The following is a 21823-nucleotide window of genomic DNA, read 5'->3' as shown; positions in this document are numbered from 1 at the left end:
TTGGAACCTGTGCCTAATTGAAATAGGATGGAACTACTTAAGAGAGTACTCACTACTGTGCTCTCAGAGTATATTCAGGCAACGAAAAATATCTCACACTTTTGGCTTGTCTGCACCTCCATGAATTTCCATGTTATGACCATGTTGCATAGGATTTGTTGCATGGGAGACTCCCGCTCAAGCCAAAACAAATATTTTTATGGCTATCCAATTCTCTATACAAATTTCTATCCAAAATATCATAAATAGCTGGCACGCTAGATCTTCCTCTTTGCTCCAATACTTGAACATTGCTATCGAATTTCTTATGGCTCAAATATTTGTTTTCATTACAAGGTGATAGATGTATTTACGTACTTCTTGATGAGATGCTTCACCTTTGACCATAGGCTCTAATAGACGAATATTTCCACATTGTTAATTCTAGGTTCACTACCTAATAATTTTACCTTCTAAATGATTTTGGTCACAATAATCATTAGGAGAAAATCTATTATATTTATTAAGGAGGTGGACATTGGAAATCCCATCACATACTTTTTTCAGCATTGGATGATAGGAGAGGTTAGGTTTAATGACATTTTTGGCCTAGGTATTCCTCCTTGGTGCCCTATAGGCCCTTTCCCAGTTTGATATTTTGGGTTTCTTGCGATTTTATTCTCCCTCTCTTTTGAGGTTTCATCTGATTAATCTATCATCTGACTAATCATATGGTTGTTTTTCCTAGACTAAACAAACTCCTTACAAATTTATATCTAGAACATTAAGAAACCACTTTGCCACACCCATAGCAAAAATATAACATCCCATATATTCCAATGCAATATATCATAATATATACATTCATTTATCCAACAAAATCCACCATACCAAAGGTCCATGACAGACTACCATAAACAAATTGTTCTCCACCAACAACCAATATTTTCAAATCTCTAATGCAGATGGGAAAGTTCAATCCATAAATCAAGAAATACATAAAGAAATTCCAAACCAAGAGAGTAGAAAGTCCACGGGGGCTTCACTAGGGAGAAACACCATACCACGAGGGTTCATATTGGGGGATATATATTGAGGAAAAAATGACATAATATATTGGGGGATATATAGGGGATAAAGGGTTTCTATATTAGAACCTATAAAAAATGGAGCTCAAAGTTAATGAAAAAATATAAAGGGGTATAAAAAATGTTAATGAAAAAGATGGAAACCTATAATATCTAGTGAAAGTAGCTATTTTAAATTGGGAAAGTGTATTGGGTTCATATTGGTAAGGGGTTAAATAATGTGAATTTTAAAGGTATTTTCCAATATGTAGTCAAATTAGGGGTATTGTTTAGTATTCCATGAACGCACATGATATGTCAGAAGTTCATTGAGTGAATCCCCCATGAGAAAAGTGGGCAATTACGTGTTGCAAAGACAAATATGAAAATTGCAATATATAAGAACGTGAGAAAATTTTGGAAGGTTGATCCAAGTTTTAGAGAGCGAGAAAAGTAGTCCATTCACATATAATATAGAGAATGTGATTAGATTTGAATAAGAAAGCAGTAGAATAGATCTGTGGTCGATACCCTACATCAAAAACTGCATATTAAAACAAAACTCCATAGGATCTTCCTTTACAAGTGATGTATCTCAGACCTTGTTTCAATTGCACCTAGTATCAAAATCATACTACCTCCTATTCACGATATAACACCAAAATGATGATATCTAGATACCGTTGATACCAGAAGTGGGAACAACTTCCAAAATACACAACTACTTTGTGGAAATTTCTTAGGAACTCATGGCATTTGAGAAATAGGTAGCAAATATGTGCTACAATGATTTTATATGGATAATATAATCTATTCATATAGGTTGAGAGCTTTGAACACCCTTAAAAATGCATATGGCATAAACATTCAACTTTGTAGCCTCATAAAACACGACAGGCAAAAGCAAAGTCAGAATCTGTAACAGATACTACCCTCTCATATCAATAATAGCCTGGAAGAGAGGAAAAATTTAGATTGAAATGTGAAGAATATCAATAGATCAACTTTTTTTAGACAAATTTCAAATCCTAAGTTGATTGAGTAATTGAAGTGTGGAGTCTTCATTATCTAAAGGAACTTGGGTCTGGGTATTGTGGTAAAGTCCTCCACAAAGGTGGACTAGAGAAAACTGGGATAACAAATTGAATTTGAATTGTCGGTGCAATTTGGAGTGGAGAAGGCACCAAATTGGTGTCATTTATTAAGAAATCTGAATGAGGCCTTCGACAGGGAGGAGCTAAGCACATTGGTATTGATGTCCTTATTGACATAGTTCCAACCATTGATGAAGGAGACCCACAATATCCAAGTGCTTAAAAGAATGACCCAGGTTGAGGAATAGTTTGTGGCATCCATTGTTGTTGCCTCTGTTGTTGCTACTGCTACTGTTTTTGTTGCCTATGCAAACCCCAAGATTGCATTGAATTCGTCTAGGGTGACAAATTGGTAGAATAAAATGTTGCAACCCACAATGATACATTGGAAATTCCCGATGTAGGAATGTTTTTATCCCTTAGGAGATCACCTTTAAGTCATTCGTCTTCATCTCTCTCATGTTCTTCAAATGGGATGGGCACTTTCTGAGATTCTCTTCTATGTACAATTCTAGCATTTGTGCCAACTATGTTTCCTACAATAGCTTCCCTAGACAATGCTAATGGAAATGGCTCATGCATAGAGCTTCCAACATAGTCACCAACAGGAGATATATTAGTTGCAATAGCTTCTCTTGAGAGAGAGGAGGATGAAGGTGAGTCATGAAGAGAGCCTGATATATTCTTCCACGGAAAAATAGACCTAATTAGATGCAAAATCCTAGACCCAGATGATGGCAGAGAAGGACGATGCAACTACCACTGATAATGATGATTATGACTAGAACTAAAGTTGGAACAACCTTTTGTGGGCAAATGAGAAGAAACCCATTGTGACGCTCCTCCAACCAAGGGTTCATAATTTTGGTGTTCAACAGAATGGTTGCTACGCTGTCTCTGGGTGAGAATCTTTCTCCTAGATGTTGAGTGTTATTGTTTCAACTGTTGGGCTAATGTTATCCCCTTAGACCTATGTTGTGTAAATGCTTTGGCAATAGTGATTTTGTCCTGCTCATTATTACATTCTCCCTCTGTAGGTGTCTTTGAGAAAGACCCAATTTGGTGTGCCAGTACCATCCCACAAAAACCAATAAAATTAGCATATATAAATCAGACATGCCAAACTATTTAGTTGCAAGGTAGAAAAACATTTTTCAAACCTCACATATAAACAGAAGCTAAACTACTTAGTTGGTTCGAAACATCGACCAAATCTTGATTATGTGATTAATTCAAAAGACATCTATCTGCATTATGGATCCCAAAAGTCTTAGATCTAACACTATAATACCTATTATAAGAAAAATACACCTTAAACTATATATGAAATAGTGAAATTTTAAGAAGCACTTACATTGTTTTAAACTTGACTAGGTAGTCATGGCAGCATTCTTCTCAGTCTGTTTTTGTTCTTGGCCCATTCACTTGTGCAACTTAACCCGACTAACTCCACAGTGCAAGTAAAATAGGGCACATGGTCTAGACCAGACCGCATAGTAGTATACACCGGAAATGCTACTCCTCTCTGAGCTAACAAATTTTTGTATACCCAATCTCATCCTATTTAAACCACATGTGGTGACCATCAAAGGCAATAAATCATCTAGAAAATAAGTTTCAAAACACCACCAAAACAAAAGCCATACCAAGATTCTTGCAGCAAGAGCTCAGGAAGGGCCTCTTTGGGAAAGAGTATTAAGTGCCACCTCTGCAGCGACATGTTCATCATGTCTCAATGTGTTGCAATAGTTTGGGCTCTCAAAGACTTCTCCATTGAAATTAACAGTAGGTTTGAATTTGGGCGCATGATCGGGCCCCTCTTTGATACATGAGTACGATGGCAGATTGAGCAACAGGGAAAAAGAGGAATTCAAGAGCAAGAGGCCACCATTTGACTCAGGAGCAAGAGGTCATCGTCCAACTCTGTCACTCTGCCTATTGTGACTCAATCGATCACATATTTGTTTCTTATATAGGTGAATCAAACTTTAAACTCGTTAATTCAACCTTACCTTTGATTTCCAAGAATGGTAGGGGGCGAAATAACCCCTAACTAGTGCCATTCCTAGAAATCGGGGGTGATTAGAAGCAAACACCACCTGCAAACAAGGTGAATCGGGGCTTTTAATGTTTATCTAGCTTATTTTTCATGGCTAAAATATAATAATTAGTTTTTTTTTTAATAATTTGTAGACAAACTATAGAAAATGGGCGTAATATAAAAAATTCACCCCTTCAAATTATAAAACTCCTTAAATTTCGCACATGGGCTAAGGTTCGCCCCAAAAATTTTCTATGGGTACAATAGCCATTTGGTTCTTTGATATTTACAAAAAAATCTTTATCATAAATTTAAACTCTGTAATGCATGGAATTGTTAAAAAATCTAATGATTTATTGCATTTACTTTTAATTAAATTGCTTTTAATTAAATAAAAATTTAAAATTGTTACTAAAATTATGAGGAATATAACTATCCAACAATCATTGATATGCTTATTAAGAAATATAATTGTTTATAATTAACTAGAATTAATTATAATCAGTAATAATTCAATATAATTAAATTATTATTAATTATATTTAAATATATTTAATCATTTTCTATTATTTAAAAAAATTTGAAAATTGTAATTATTCAACCATTAATTATATAATCATTAAATATAAATATAACAATGGTGTAATTATTAAAAAATATAATAATTTATAATAATTACTCATCATTAAATATAATTACTTATAGTCAAAATATATAATTAATAATAATTAAATCATTATTAATTATGTCAAACATATTTTCAAATAATTCTAATTCTTTTCTTTCGACCATATCTGTCAAATAATTCTTACAAATATGTTTTTCCGAATCTATAAATTCATCAACTAGACAACATCTGTTATTTTAAAAAAATATCACTCTTAAAAATTTTGCTTAGAATTAAAGGATAAAATATACATTATGCGCAATCTCAAATAAGTTCCAAAAGCAACCTTTTGTCCATGTGCATCACACCAAACGTTTATGAGAAATTTTAAACTTCAATTTTTAATTATGTAAATTATGTGAATAGGTATACTTATTTCAACTTACCAATATAGGCTCGTGGAATTTCATGTTTTTTTAATATTCATAGGTAATCTACGACTGTGACCTAAATCATGAAGAAGATATTAATCATATATCTTTCTTAAAACCTAAATCGTGAAGAAAGATATTAATCATATATAGTTTAAGTAGTTTAAATTCCAAAGAATGGCATTGATGAGGTATAATAAGGACAAATGTTTGGAATTTGAAAATAAATAATTTTCAAATTTGAGTTTTAGTAATTTTATTGAAAATAAATATAATATAAATATTAAATTTTTATTTCTCTAATAATTATTAATAATAATTATTAATATGGTTGATGTTGGTCTATTGTTTTATAATAATTGTATTTATTAATATGGCTAATATAAATTGATTGTTCAATTGATTGAGTGGGGAGGAACTAACCTCACATAAGGAAGGTGAGGAGTGGCATGCGTGAAGGAAAAGAGGGGTAGCTTGTCTTTCTGCAAGATCAAGAACTAATGCTTCTCTGCGTATTTATCGCCTCTACCATGGATTAGAGGGAGCGTCAGAAAAGATTCGTATGCCATTGAGTACACTTTAGATGGACCTTTAGGAGGACCATGAAGGCGTATGATGACCTATCCTCAAGGTGTACTAATATGGTTACTATAAATTGATTGGCTTATATCAACCACATTTATTAATGTGGGTTTTCTAGTTTTAATACACATGAATCATTATACTAATGAGGTTTAATTTTTTTTAAATTAGAAAAAATAAACATATAATTAAAAATTATATTTAAAATAAAAAATATAGTTTAGAATTTTAAAATTAAAGAAAAAATGAAGAACATGAAGAATTGTTCAAATCTTGCATGCTTTTACATATCCTTAAGTTTTATATAGGCATGAACAATATTTTCGAACCAAGGTTGTAGATTGTTTGTACCAAATTAATTAGGCCAGAGTGGGTGAAAAGCCTAAACATAATTCTTGCATAAGTGCCAAATCAGGTCAATGTTGTTCAAATATTAATCTCATTGTGTGCTAGGTGTCATCACATTTATCTCCATTGTCTACTAGGTGTCACAGTCAGTTCAAGTTTACTTCAGTTTAGTTGAGTTTTACTCCAGTCATTTATTGTTGATGTTTTATATGTATAAATTCCCAGTCAAAGTACAAACCCCATCAAATGGGAAAAAGCCCCAAGGGTTGCTAGTGTGGCACTTCAAATTGATTATGGAGTGACATAAGACTCCATAGAGAGCATATGAGTGGCTGAGGAGCTTGACAGAGAAAGTACGAAAGTAGCTTGAATTTTGTACCTGTTGTAGCATTTTTTGGTTTTGATTAGATAGAATATTTCAAAAAATGTTAAGTTAGGATATGGACATAACAATAGCGAATAAAATGTTAGTTTAAAAAATATTTTGATGATGATGTCCATATCAAAGAAAATGTTAGGGTAGCTACTCTAAAAAATAAAGGCAAAAAGAAAATGTTAGCTAGAAAGAAAACAAATAAACTCTGAAAGTGAGCAAGTGTAAATGCCACTACTCTTTTTCTGCAAAATAATAGTTGTGTGCAACTTGTTTTAAATGCCACCACCCATGACAGTCAAACTATTTAATCTTGATTGCTTCAAGCTTTAAATTTGATGTTCTACATAGAGAATAAATATTTGTCCAAACTATTTAATCTTGGCAGATCAATAGTTAGGTGGAGAATAATAAGGTTCTTATCAGTTTATTTGTGCCCTTGGAAGTTATAAGCGTAGATTTAGATAGTTTATTTTTGTTAAATAAGAAGAAAGGATAAGGATTTGGTAGCTTAAATGTACCCATTAAATGAAGAAAAAATGATAGGATAAGCAAAGGGTAAGTAGAGAAAGGTTGCAGAATTTTAATGGTTGCATGGACAAAATGTACATTTATCATATTTCTATGCTCATGAAGCAGTTACACGAAGCAAATGAAGGACTACAAGTGAATTTAGTAACCTCCCTCATCCTCATTCATTCATATATTTGCCAACTTCCCCTTCATATATTCATTATCATTCATTCCATAAGAACCCCTTTTCTTATGGTAAAAACCCTTTTTACCTAGGAAAAGTAAAACATCATGAAAAATCCCTTCTTACCATATAATTCCCCTTTTCACATAAAATTTTCCCTTCCACTCATATTTTCATATTAACATTAATTTATGTATTAAATCCTTAAAATTCACCCTTTTCTCGTATTATATAGTTCCTTTAATATAATATCCAAAAACCCTTTAGTTTCATTAGAAACTATGCATATCGCATCGCAAATCATCGAAGCCATGGGCCTTTAAAATATGCAAATACCATAGTTTTATTAATAAAACTATGTATTCCACAAATATCACATAGGTGGATTGAAGAACCCTTTAAAACATGCATATACATTGGTTTTATAATAAAACTATGTATTTTAATATCGCATCGCATATTGTCGCATCGCAAGTCCTTCATGTGAATGCACCTTCGCCATTGCGATATGTGATTACGATGGACTCGGACTTGAAACAATATATATCATATTCCATAGCAATATCGCATCGGCACCTCCTTTGTAGTCTCGTCTAATGCATACACCCCTCGCCATTGTGATATCCGATCTTCGATCGCGATGAGAGCCCGGGCCCGACCATATAAATATTGCAGTTTAATACCACATCGCGTCCGCCCATTATCATATGTCTTTGCGATGGGCTTGACTCCCCGCCAACTCCGATTGTGATATGCGAATAATACCCGGACCCGATATTATTATCTGCCACATTTAATACATTTTCAAATACGCCCATATGTGTTTTGTAAAGGTTTGCAGTGTTAATCGTTTTTATGATTTGAATGCAGAAATGATTCGAAAGCATTATTTTTAACGCTAATCTCTGTTTTAATCCATAATCAAGCTGTTCTCGCCATGTCTAATCCCTCTGTATTCCTCTTTCACTCCTTCACCATCAGAACATGACCATTCAAATCCAACGGCCCTCGGCGATTTCAGGTACACTCCCTGTACGAGCATTTTCCACCCGAAAAGCTTTGCCTAATAACTCAAAAGAAGACTTTTTTTCAGTCATTATTGCTCTGTTTTTACTGTTTACACAACGCAGCCTCCACTATGCCTCTGCGGCCATTCAAGCCATCATTTAGCCTCTGATATGCCCTAGACTCCTCCAATAGTCTTTCAAGCTTGGCAGATCCATTAAAGACCCTCAGCCACCATGTTTTTCTTAACAAGTTCTGTGTTGTGTGGGTTAGAAGATGTTGTTCTAGGTTTATAAAAACAAGCCCGAATAACAGTTGGAAGACACAATATGTAATTTACTGCGAAAAACACAGTAAAAATTGGAATGCGCAGTCAAAATCACTCAGCCAAGTCAAAGCATATTTTACATAGTTTAAAGAGTATCAGATGAAAGGATTTAACTGAAGCAATCTACTAGCATGAAGATACAAACAACAAATTAGCTAAAGGGGCAAAATATCAAACAAATGAAGCCAGCACAGCCTGAATAAAAGGGGACAACAAGAAGAAATTCAATAACTGTCCCTATCTTCTTACATGAAGATCTTTACCTTTCCTAGAATAAATCTTAAACAATTTTAAGATATTTGTAGTTTTATTGTTGTATAAATAACTCCTTTTCTGAGTTGTAAATGGTTCAGAGTTGAAGATTCATAGCTCATTGCTTGTAAAGGCTTTTTACTATTAATGATACTTTGAACTTGGAAGCCACCTTTGAAGGAAGCTTTTGTAGACTCTTGATGTACTAAATATTTCTGGAACCTTAATGCAAAGCAAAGGATTCTGAATATGGTCTTGCACAGTTTGCGTTATCCTATAAGTTTTTCCAGTTTTTCAAACATTATGTATTTCTTCATATGCTTATGACTTGCAGAGATATTTAGGTAGGAAAAATTAGAGTTTCAATTGATTCCTATAAGCTCATGAAGTGATCATCTATTAAGAGACTGGATTAATGCAACTGTTTGTGTAGCTAATCCCCTCTAATCAATAAATCATTAGCATCTTGTGTAAGCATTAAGTATACTGCCTTGAACCTCTGGAATGTAGTTTAGGAGGTTTTCCAACTTGTGATTGTTCTGTTTTATAGTCTGGAAACTGTGATAATCATATTTTTTGTTGTCTTCTACTCACCACTATTTTGATCTATATCATTGTGTAATGCTTTATAGCAGCCCCTTGCTGAAGTATTAATATACCCCAAAGGATTTATTACTTCAATTCTGCATCTATCTTCATTCATTGGTCTTCCATAAACTTAAACCCAAAACCCCCCAAAACAACTATTTTAGATGCTCCGGCATTGGTAGCCTAACCTACTACCATCTCAGAGGTACAACATCAGATTGGCGCCATTGCGGGGGATTCGAATTTCATTTAAGTTTCCCCTAGGACAATGATATTCATTCATTCTTTTCCTTTAAAGGTGATTAAAGGATTTAGAAGGTTAAAATCATTCACCTTGGCGACTCCACACTCCCAAGCTGGCACCTTATAAACATATCAGATCTCATTCAAAAGGTGACAGAGTTAGTCCTTTGTCAAATCCTGAAAAGATTCTGAGAAAAGCTAGATCTAAAAGGGGACACCACCGATCATCTTCTTCTTCCCCTTCAGTCCTGCAATCTGAAGAAGTAGAATCATTTGACCCCTTAAGTAATATCCCAGCTGATCTTGATTACTCCCATTTATCACCCAGGGTTGCTGAACTTCTAAATAAAGGAGTTGATTTCAAGTCAGCCTACCTTATTCATTCATTAGAATCTCATCCTAGACCCACACTTCCACCAGGATCACCTAAGACTGAATCTGATTTGGGTGTTAATCTTCCTGAATATAAACCCACAGATTTCATATCCCCTACCATCTATCCATTTCCTTCCATTTTTGATCAACCTGAAGCTTCTTCTTCTGAACAACCTGAAGAGACCTTTTCTGTATATACCAATCCTCTCTTTGAATCAAAAGAAGGTATTCCTTTACAGGTCCCAAAGCTAGTTCTTAAGACTCCTAAGAAGTTTTTCAGGAGATCTCCTCCTCCTTCACCGCCAACTAGTTCACCAACCCCTAAAGCACAATCTCCTTCCTGTATTTCTTCTTCATCCTCTACATCCACACAAACACCTCATACTCCACCTGGACAACCTCATACACTTTAAGCACCTCATACACCACCTGTTGTCATGGCTTTCCGACCTATTGTACATGTTAGATATAATGCCTTAGTCTTACCTAATAACTCTGATGCATTCCCACCTGGATACTTAAAATACCTTCCCAAGTACAATGGAGAAACTGGTCCCTTGGCTGAGGACCATCTTCAAGCTTTCCTAGACTTTGTAGACAATATGAATATTGAGCAAGAAAATGTTTATATGAGATTGTTTGTACAGTCATTAGAGGAAAATGTAAGGATTTGGTTTAGGCAGTTGCCTGCAGCTACCATTATAAATTGGGAAGAGCTTACAACCATATTCAAAAATTACTGGGGTGTCAAAAAGGATCCTCTTTATTTTCTCACAGAATTTGAAGAGCTTAAAAGGAGCTTTGGTGAACCAGTAGCATATTTTATCAAAAGATTCAACAAACTCTATCCCAAAATGCCTGCTGATTGTAAGCCTCCTGTAGTAGCAGTTAAGTCCAGATTTTCTAAAGCTTTTGATGATGACTTTGTTGTTATGCTACAAGAAAGAACTTCAAGAACTCTTGCAGATATGCAAAAAAACGCTATAGAAGTAGAAGCAAATAGAGCAGCCTCAACTTCTTTGAAACTTAAGGTAGAAAATGCCCAAAGAAAACTCAAAACTGCTCAAGAAGCCTCTAGTTCCTCAAAGACTAAGTTAGAAGACTCAAAAATAGATGAAATAACATCTCTTCTTAGAAACCTATTGAATAGGATTTCAAATATTGAGACCCAACCTAGGACCATACAACAAACAGTTGCTAGACCTCAAAACCAAAATCAAGGTCAGTATAAGAGAAACCTCATAGACCTACCAATTATCAACAGGTTCCTACTCCTCTATTGATAGATGACCAACAACCTGATGATAATAATGTGAAAATAATTGAAGATATTAATAGTATGGATTCTTCTTCTTCCAATCAAACAACCATCATTCCTCTCTCACAACAGAATCAGGTTCAAGAGGATCAGGAAGCTGCACAGGTATCTAAATATCATGCTTTTTCTGAATTTTTAATTGCAGAATTAAATAAAAGGTATGATCTTAGGCCTAGGTCTAATCCTGGGAGACCTCCAAAGGAAACTCTAGTGATTGAACCACGTACCAAAACTGTTGAAGCTCAAACAACTCTTATTCAGCCCTTAGATAAGTCAATTGATACTACCCAAGCTGGTAAAAACATTTTTACTGCATTTAATGTTGAAAAGGAATTAGAGAGGGTTAAGATCCCAATTCCATTGTCAGAACTTTCTAAAAACCCTGGTTACAAAATCCAAGTGACAAAATGGATACAAAACACCTCGGTTGATGTTGAAGGTGATGTCATAAGCTTGCAAGATGAAAAACCACCAGTAGTTTTTGGCCCTAGTTCAGACATGATAGATGAGATAGTGCCTCCCTTCTATGTAACTCTTAAAACAAATGACTCCATGTTATACAATTGTATGCTTGATTTAGGAGCATCACACAACCTTATGCCAAAATTGATCATGGACCTTTTGAAATTAGATATCACTAATTCCTACCATGACCTGTACACCTTTGATTCCAAAAGGGTGCCCTACTTAGGATTGATCAAGGATTTAGTGGTTACCGTTGCCCAGATTCTGGTAAAAAGTGTAGTACTTGACATTGTTGTTACAGATATCCCTCCCAAGTTTGGAATGCTCCTTTCTAGGTCATGTTGTGCCAAACTAGGAGGAACTCTACAGATGGACATGTCATATGCTACTATTCTTGTTTATGGAGGAGAGCAATTAAGATTATATAGGGAGGTAATATTTGCACATAATGTTTATAAAACCGACCAGCCAAGAAACCATCCAATATATGCAATAGATCAAGATTTTGGTTGTTTTCAGCTCACTTCAAGCCAACATAAAACTCAAGTCAAAATTGAAGTAATTGAAATTCCTTAACCAAAACAAATTGATATTTGGAAATTGTTCCTTGATGGCTCTTGCATGAAAGATGGGGCAGGAGCTGGTACTATTTTAGTTTCTCCTAAAAAGGAAAATAAAACACAATCATGTAAATTAGATTTTGAAGTTACTAATAATGGTACTGAATATGAAGCTTTCCTTTTAGAATTGCAGCTAGCCAAAAGCCTGAAATTTTAGAACTTAAGTGTTTTTACCGATTCTGAACTTATTGTTAAACAAGTAAAAAATTCTTGCCAGACCAAACACCCATGACTTCGGTCCTACCGAAATGAGGTATGGGATTTAGTGGAAAATGTTGGGTCACAGGGGGGGCGGCAGCCCCCCCTGTCCGGGGGGTTTGAGGGTGGCGGGTAGCCCCCCTCTACGAGGTCCAGGGCAGCGCCCCGGGAAATTTTTTTTGGACCCTATATTAGGTTGGGCGAACCTACCTATGGTTTTGTGCATGATTTTGGCACATGGTATTGGACGCGATGGTTTTTCGGTCCATGGTATTGGATGCTTCGGCATGTATAAATATGTATTGTAACATTGAAAGGAACATAATGAAAATCAAGCTGGTAGTCCCGGTTTTGGGATCCAGGGAAAAATCTATGTGCATATGTGTTTTATGGGTTATGCTCTCGCATTGTTTATTTTCTTTGTTTAAGAATTCGTATGCAGGTAATTTCTGTACAGGGTTAAAACCTACAGAAAATCTTTTTGTTGCCTTTAATTTGACTTACATTCCCATAAATCAAAACATTCACGCAGATGCCTTGGTTGTCTCTGTTAGTGCTTTTAAAATCCTTGATCATACTGATGTATTATATCAAATTCAAGTCAAATACAGGCCTTCTGTCCCATATAACCTCAAATATTGGCAAATATTTCAAGACGATGGACAACTGAAATCATTTTTACAGGCAATAGATGATTTTTCGTTTTTGCAAATTGATGATGATAGAGCTGAAATAAGTGAAAACGCAGAAGGGAATGAAACTTCAGATTTGAAATCCGAGATTGATAATCATGATGTTATCCAACTATCAAATAATTTTATTCCAAAGGGACTGTTACACAGTAATTTGTCACCGTTTGTCACCGTCCCTGTTACCCCTCTCCCGCACACTGGAGGACTCATTCCGGGACCTGTGAGAATTGACATGACCTGAAACCACTTGCATTATATTCCTCTAAGTATGAGCTTCATATGCCCTGAAGATATCTCCTGCAGAATACCCATGAAAATACCTCTTTTTGCATTGGCGCGGTTCCATAGTGTACTGCTCGCGCCAATGGGGGAAATCCTCTAAAGAGGGCGCGCCAGTTGGCGCTCTGTCTCAGAGTTGCACTCGCGCCAACCTAGTTGGGTAAAGTTTTTAACCAACAAAGCTTCCGAAAGTTCTCCTTAACCCATTCACCAACTGAACCTATGTTGAGCTAGGATGGTTTGGCTTCGAATCGCCATAGAAGGGAAGTGGTTTGCCACCTTTCATGGAAATTTCTAAGTGATAAAGCCAATCCCATGGAAATTGTGGTTGATCCTATCTCCTTCCCCTCTATCTATAAAAGCTTGTCTCTATGCCTTGAGCAAGCTAGTTCCAGCATAATGCTAGTGATAGTAAGAGTTCCAGGAGTTCAAGAGATTGAAGTTGCAAGAGCCTTCTTTGCATCCATAAGGCCAAATCTAAGTGATGAGATTCTTGTCACCAAGGAGAGAGAGGCTTGTTTCCCATCCCAACAAGCTTTGCAAGACTTGTGTAGCTGATCACCCAGCCAAAGGAGGATTCGACGTCAGAACTATGGTTGTACTCTTCTTTGTTGTTTATCAATAATAGATGACTATCATTATGGTTCCACTCTCATTGTCCTTTGTAATGATTGATGTTGAGTTATATCTTTTCTGACTGATATATAATTGCATCTATTGGATTTTATGCTTGTATTCGTGTTGTTCTTTGCATGTGCAGGTGTCCAATCACGGAGATCGTGGGGATCGTGACCAGTCAAAGCAAAGGAACGAGGGCGACGTCTCTTCTACGAATATTAGCGTTGGAATCCAAGTAGTTTTTCATCATCCACCCTTAATTTGCAATTAGGAACTTGCGTGATAGCATTGTTTGATTGTTGCTAGACCTAGTCTCGGCTAGTAGGGATCGCCTCTGTCCGCAGAGGGGATTTACCTCCACAACAATTTGGCGACTCCGCTGGGGAGATCTTTTTGTTTGATTTGTAAACTTTAGACGGAGCCTGAAGTACGACCAGGTAACCTTCGAAACGTTATTGCTTTGCATTAGTGAAGTAGATCAACGCCACTTCAATCAATCTCCGGTTTAGTTTATGGACTAAACAACTTGGAGTTTGTCTCGTCTCTTTGGTTTTTCTTGCTTTGATTACTTAAATAGCTTTCTGGGTTGGATTTCTTGCTTTTTCTTGCTTCTTAGTTTGCCTAGATACTGTCTTCAAGCCCTGGGTCGCTTGCTTTTGTTTTTGATTTAGCAAACTTAATTAGCGCGCTTTTTAGCCTTACAGCCGCGCTATTGGTGCAAGTTGCTCAAAGACAACCCACGCCAATCCTATAAAACCGCGAGTTGCAGCCTGACAGTCGCGCCAGGCCTGTCAACTTTTCAGTTTGCTTGTCCTTAAGCCCTCTGAGCTTGGATTTTGTGTCTTGCTGTGTCTTTTTCAATTACTAGAGTGTGTTTGATCCTGGTTTGACTGGTTTTAGACCTTCATCCTTCGGGTGTTTGCCTTTTTCTATCGATTACACCTTTTAGCCCTAGGGCATCTAGTGGCTTGGTGCATCGAGCCTTCCGTAGGAGTCTTGGGTTCTTTGATCATCTAGTCGACTTTGTGATTACCTTTTGCATTTGCTCGGTAGTTGTCAAAGCTTTTTCAAGTGATTTGTTTCTTTTTCGCTTGGGTTTCACTTGGCTTCGTTTGGGCTTAGATCACATAGCACATAGAGGTCTTTGTGTTTTCTTCTTGGTTTGAAGGACTGTTTTGGTGTTTTGGGGATTAGATTGTGTTTTCATTGAGTGAAATTGATCTTTTGATCGGTGTTACTGTCTCTCAAAATTTGTTTAGTGCACTCTGCCATTGAAAAGAAAAACGAATAATCTCTTTTGCGTTGCATTATTTAATTGAAATTAGAAGCTTTTCATTGATTGAGTGCTTTAAAACAAAGAAAAGTTTCATTTATTTGTCATTAGCTGCATTAGAGTGCTTCTTGATTGTGGTCTTTTTGTTTGAGAAATTCTCAACTCTCTCGTAGTTAGTATTCATCGAACGAAATGATATTCTTTGGCATATAGCTTGCATTTAGGGAATTGTGAGAGATCACATACGGTAGGGCGTGGAAACTGAAACTTAACTAAAGATCAACCATAAAATGAACTGAATGAACTTAAAAACGCATTGGAACATAACGCTCACTAATTAGAGGTCTAGGCTAGAGACGTGCTCCGGCGTCGTTAAACCTAGTCATTTTTGTTTCACTTAAGGTTGGGTGATTCCTCCTTCCGTGACGCAACAAGTGGTCTAGCACGGAGTTGAGCTCCCACGTACCGTTAAGTATATGGGGAGACCCCACTAGGTTATCATCCTTTATCCACAGGAAGCCGTGTCTGCCGCCTTACATGCCATAACGCACCGAACACAGCATTCGGGAAGATTGACTGTCGTACGGAAAGTCCTTGGTTTTCATATGATTGCCAAGGTGTATATGTAGTTTTACGGGTTTTCTGGTAAACCCTTTGCCTAGTTTCTCCAGAGTAGTCACTTTTGATCCTTTTCGGACTCCTTAAAAGAAAAGGTTCACTTGAGCAGTTGTCACTTCGGGCTCACAAAACATTCGAAGGCGACTAGAGTCACCTTTTTGTCCTTTTCTTGACTCTTAAAACATGAAAAGGTCAAGTTCAGTTCCTTTGTCTTAAAATTTATTCGGCCGCGTTCACATTTACCCGGTTAGATCTTGTTTGCATTAGCTTGAGTAGGCTTCTTTTCGTTCTCGATGGCAACTTTTCCGGGGTTCACCAACCCAGGGACCCCCTCTGATGGGAACCCTGGTCATTTCGCTCCTTTTGGAAATGTTGGTGCTCCTTATATGGAAACGTTGTCCCTCCCAGGGTTAGCTGTTGGGTTGCCGGTTTGGTTGTTCTCAACCTATTTGGTCCCTGTCGTCTCTCTGTCTAGTCAATCCGTCCCTCCACCTGAACAACATCATGTTGATTCTAAGATGGATCTCTCCCCTTCTACGCCCACTTCTACGTCCTCATCTTCTACTTCACCTGGTGAAAGTCTAGATTTGAGTAACCAGGTGGCTAAGAAGAAGAAGAAGAAGAAGAAGGCTCCTAAGGGAGAGGTTACAAGTGCAGCTACCCCCTCGAGTGCACCTGAAGTCGGGCCACCTTCCGCTCCTCCGCGAAAGGTCAAATTTCCTTGTAGATTATGCAAGGGGGACCATCTTCTTCGTGATTGTCCTGGCATCCCCAGGGTCTTAGAAGTATGGTCTCGCGATTCGGCCCACCCCTCATCGTCCTCTGAAGCTCACGGCGATGCTACCTTATCAGTCGGGAATGGTAAGGGAAAAGGGAAGATTCGAATCCCCTGTAGACTTTGTGAAGGCAATCATCCCCTTCACCTTTGTCCACTCATGGATAAAGCCTCCGGTGTCTTGGAAAGTCTTACAGCTCCTTCACCCCAACTTCCCGTTGGTTATCAACATCTCTCTGTAGCTGTAGATCGTCCCCTTGCTGACAAAGAGATTGCTTCAAATTCTTCTCTTGTCCAGGCCCCTCTTCCCGAACCCGGCTGTCCCCAGCCTGTTCCAGACCAACCATTGGTCGGAAAGAGTGTCGACTCGAGTCCGCCGCTCGCTCACTCTGTTTCGGAAGAGAATCACGCCCATGTTCTTCTCGTCTCTTCAGATTCTCCTGAGTCCCGAAATGACTCTCCTAACCCAGCCGCTCCCGAAGGTTCTACTTCGGTTCCTTTAGCACATGGGGGCAATCATACGATTCCCACACCAAGTAGTCTAGTCGCTTCCTTTGATTGGAATCGCCTGATCGCCGGTCACCTTCCATCCCATATGCCTTTCCAGATCATAGTACATGCCTGTGCTAAGGCAGTCCCTGGCACTGTTTTGGATGAAGGGGCGTTTGTCAGTCTTATGTCGTACACTACTTGGCAAGCTTTAGGTTCCCCGCAGGCTGGGTGAGTCACTCAGAATCTGTTGGCCTTTGACGGAGGAGCCTGTCCATCTCTAGGAGTTCTCCCGAAGTTCCCTATTACTTTGGGAGGCAAAACCGTCTATATAGACGTCTTGGTTACCCAAGGTGTTTTAGACTTTAGTCTTCTCCTTGGTCGTGACTATGTTTACGCCATGGGGGCCCTCGTTTCTTCGCTTTTCCATGTGGTTTTCTTTCCGCACGATGGAATAATTGTGACTATCGATCAAGTGTCATTCGTTAGTCCCCCGATGCCTCCTGTGCCGTTGTCGTCCCCTCCTAGTTTTCATCCACCAGTTGCATCTACCCCACCACAGATCAACTACGTGGCCACCTATCCCATGCCTGGATCCAGTGATGCCGGCATCGTGCATAGTGTCCTAGGGGCATTGGGCCCTGACTTCCAAGATGTTTCCCTTCCACCGGGAGTGGCAATCTTGGAAGCCCCGACTTTCTATTCATTATGATGAAGTTTGGGTGGAGCAAAGTTCCTTATCTTGTGTCAAGCTCGTTAAAAGATGAAACAAAGAGTCCGGAGCACAGTTCCTTGTCTTGTGTCAAGCTCGTTAAAAAATTAAACAAAGTGTCCCGAGCATAGTTCTTGATCTTGTGTCAAGCTCGTTAAAAAATGAAACAATTCCCCCTTTCCAATCGCGTCTTTCAATTAAGATCTTGTAAAGCTTCATTTCATCCACTTTGTTGAATGCAATGAAGCTTGGGGGGCATGTACCTCATCTTGTGCCATTGCACTGGGGGCATGCGCATTTCCAACAAGCAGAATCCTTCCTGGTTCAAGCTTGTGTCCCGAGGATAGTTTTGATCTTGTAACGACCTCGTTAAAAAACGAAACAAAGTGTTTCGAGCATAGTTCCTGATCTTGTGTCAAGCTCATTAAAATATGAAATAATGGTTATGAGGATAGTTCTTTTACTGTGTCAACCTCATTAAAAAATGAAACAACTCCCTTTCCAAATCGAGTCTTTTGATTAAGATCTCGTAAAATACAAGTCGAGTCTTTCCTAGATCTCGAGAGTGAACCTTCATTCCATCCACTGTGTTGAATGCAATGAAGCTTGGGGGTCATGTACCTCGTTTTGCGTCATTATGCTGGGGGCATGCGAACTTATAACAAGCATAGTTTTTCGTTTCAAGCTTGTGTAAACATGAAACCGAATCCAAGCAAAGTTCTCCATGGTTCAAGCTTGTGTAAAAATGAACCCATACCTAATTTACACCTCGTGATTGCCGTTGTTATCCGCTAAATTCTGCTAGATGAGCCTTGGTTGTTTCATTCCATTGCCACCATCTCTTTGGCCGATCATATGCTTTCACTTGGTTGTTTTTCCTTTCCTGAGGAACTGCAGCGATGAGTGGTTTTATTAGACAGCCTCTTGACCATTACATGTTTTGAGCAGTTCCACCATTACCAAAACCAGTTGCTACCCTTTATACCACTCGTTCCTCTAGGATGAGTCTCCTTTAAGCTCTTTTCTGACTCATAAAATATGAAAAGATTGCCGAGTATTTTCCCTTTTTGACTCGTTAAATAGACTAAAAATGGAGGTCTGCTTTCAGCTCTTTTCCGACCGTTTAAAGATGAAAAGATTTCTGAGTTCCCTCTTGACTCGTTAAATGGAAATAAGAGGCGGTTGTCTTTAAACTCTTTTCCGACCGTGTAAAAAACAAAAAGATTGTCAGGTCTTTGTCGTTTCAGGCTCATTAATGGTTACGAAACGACGTGATATCGATCGCTTTTTTACTTTTTCAAGTCGATGTCACTACTCATGAAAAGTACTCCTCGATCGTAATGATCGGGCGGTTCTTTCGAGCATTGTTTTATACTTTTTCAGGCTCGAGAGACACAACTTTACGAAAAAGGACCCCCCTAGAGTTTACTTTTCTGTTGTCTTTTCAAACTCTCTAAACATGAAAAGACGCCAAGTTCTTCCTTTGTCAGACTCGTTAAAACTTAATGACATCGGATTCTGTCGAAATGACGCCTTTCAAGCATATGCTATCCCCGTCAAGCTTGTCAATCAAAAAATAACCGGGGTACTTGCTAGCAATGGTGGGGAAAATGGAACCATAATTCTTGGCGTGTCGGCAGTATGTCGCTCTTGAACATGGCACTTGTCTGCATTCATGTCTGGGTGGGAACCTGGAATCTTGTTTTACACTAGCCTCCGTGGGTTTGGGTTATCCTGTTTGACCTCTCATCTGCTCATTCCCTTGTCACCATGACCCTTGATCATTTAATGTCAAATACTGCCAAGTCCATTGTCGTGCAGCCGATATGTTCAAGAGAAGTTGACCTCTGCAGAATTACAACCTCCTCTGATACCTCACATAATTCTGATTCACCACAACATTCTTCCTCTGTCTCGTGTCAATGATGAGGGAAACATTATGGCCCACCTTTGATCAAGGTCACTTCCTGTTGACTTCAGCTCATTATCCAGGAAGCTGATCTAGAGACTCCCTTCCAGTGCCTTGGAGCCTGCATGCCTCAATGGCAGGTTCTTCGTGTTCGACGAGAGGTTTTCATCATTGGCCTCCAATCGAATGATTCTACGAGTGTTCGACGCCAGCTCATTCATTCGCACACCGTAGATTGTACCTATAGTACCTTGAGGGCCCATTGTCATTATTGGTGGTACCTCTCGTGTTTGTTAACAATTTTCATCATTGACTGGTAATCAGACGATGTTCATGCGTGTTCGACTTCAACTCATGTATTCACATGCTTGAACTTGTACTCTGTTCGGGTTGAGATGGAGCGCAAGACCCTGGATTTTGTTTTTTGGGATCCAGGTTGCGATTTGTGGCTTATTCTGATCATTACATGACTCATTCACTGGTTGGCTGCGACCATGCCTGAGTCTATTTATCGATCCTCTCTGGATGGCTGCGCCCATACCTTGGATCTAGATTGTTATGTACTTTGTTATGGATGGCTGCGCCCATACCACATATATCATGTACTTGAGATATCAGTTGTACTTCTTTACGTAGGTTCTCCGGCGGCAGTGCTTTCAGTTACGCATGTTCTTGTAAAGAATTTCACCCCTCTCTCTCTCTCGGGCCTCATGCTTTAGGGGGAATCTGTTACACAATAATTTGTCACCGTCCCTGTTACCCCTCTCCCGCACACTGGAGGACTCATTCCGGGACCTGTGAGAAGTGACATGACCTGAAACCACTTGCATGATATTCCTCTAAGTATGAGCTTCATATGCCCTGAAGACATCTCCTGCAGAATACCCATGAAAAGACCTCTTTTTGCATTGGCGCGGTTCCATAGTGTACTGCTCGCGCCAATGGGGGAAATCCTCTAAAGAGGGCGTGCCAGTTGGCGCTCTGTCTCAGAGTCACACTCGCGCCAACCCAGTTGGGTAAAGTTTTTAACCAACAAAGCTTCCGAAGGTTCTCCTTAACCCATTCACCAACTGAACCTATGTTGAGCTAGGATGGTTTGGGTTCGAATCTCCATAGAAGGGAAGTGGTTTGCCACCTTTCATGGAAGTTTCTAAGTGATAAAGCCAATCCCATGGAAATTGTGGTTGATCCTATCTCCTTCCCCTCTATCTATAAAAGCTTGTCTCTATGCCTTGAGCAAGCTAGTTCCAGCATAGTGCTAGTGATAGTAAGAGTTCCAGGAGTTCAAGAGATTGAAGTTGCAAGAGCCTTCTTTGCATCCATAAGGCCAAATCTAAGTGAGGAGATTCTTGTCACCAAGGAGAGAGAGGCTTGTTTCCCATCCCAACAAGCTTTGCAAGAATTGTGTAGTTGATCACCTAGCCAAAGGAGGATTCGACGTTAGAACTATGGTTGTATTCTTCTTTGTTGTTTATCAATAATAGATGACTATCATTATGGTTCCACTCTCATTGTCCTTTGTAATGATTGATGTTGAGTTATATATTTTCTGACTGATCTATAATTGCATCTATTGGATTTTATGCTTGTATTCGTGTTGTTCTTTGCATGTGCAGGTGTCCAATCACGGAGATCGTGGGGATCGTGACCGGTCGAAGCAAAGGAACGAGGGCGACGTCTCTTCTATGAATATTAGCGTTGGAATCGAAGTAGGTTCTCATCATCCACCCTTAATTTGCAATTAGGAACTTGCGTGATAGCATTGTTTGATTGTTGCTTGACCCGATCTGGGCTAGTATGGATCGCCTCTGTCCACAGAGGGGATTTACCTCCACAACAGGGACTCA

At 38.4% G+C, this 21823-nt stretch overlaps 1 pseudogene; it reads right to left on the bottom strand.

Moving 5' to 3' along the window:
- Nucleotides 1-2067: 2067 nt before the first annotated feature.
- Nucleotides 2068-21823, bottom strand: part of LOC149185662 (uncharacterized) — a 43711-nt pseudogene continuing 23955 nt past the window's right edge.

The sequence above is a fragment of the Pinus tabuliformis genome, chromosome 3_1 (assembly GCF_031772625.1).
Source record: "Pinus tabuliformis cultivar Carrire ecotype Pingquan chromosome 3_1, CPIR1, whole genome shotgun sequence".
In the NCBI taxonomy this organism is placed as follows: Eukaryota; Viridiplantae; Streptophyta; class Pinopsida; order Pinales; family Pinaceae; genus Pinus; species Pinus tabuliformis.
This window is presented reverse-complemented; position numbering and strand designations above follow the sequence as displayed.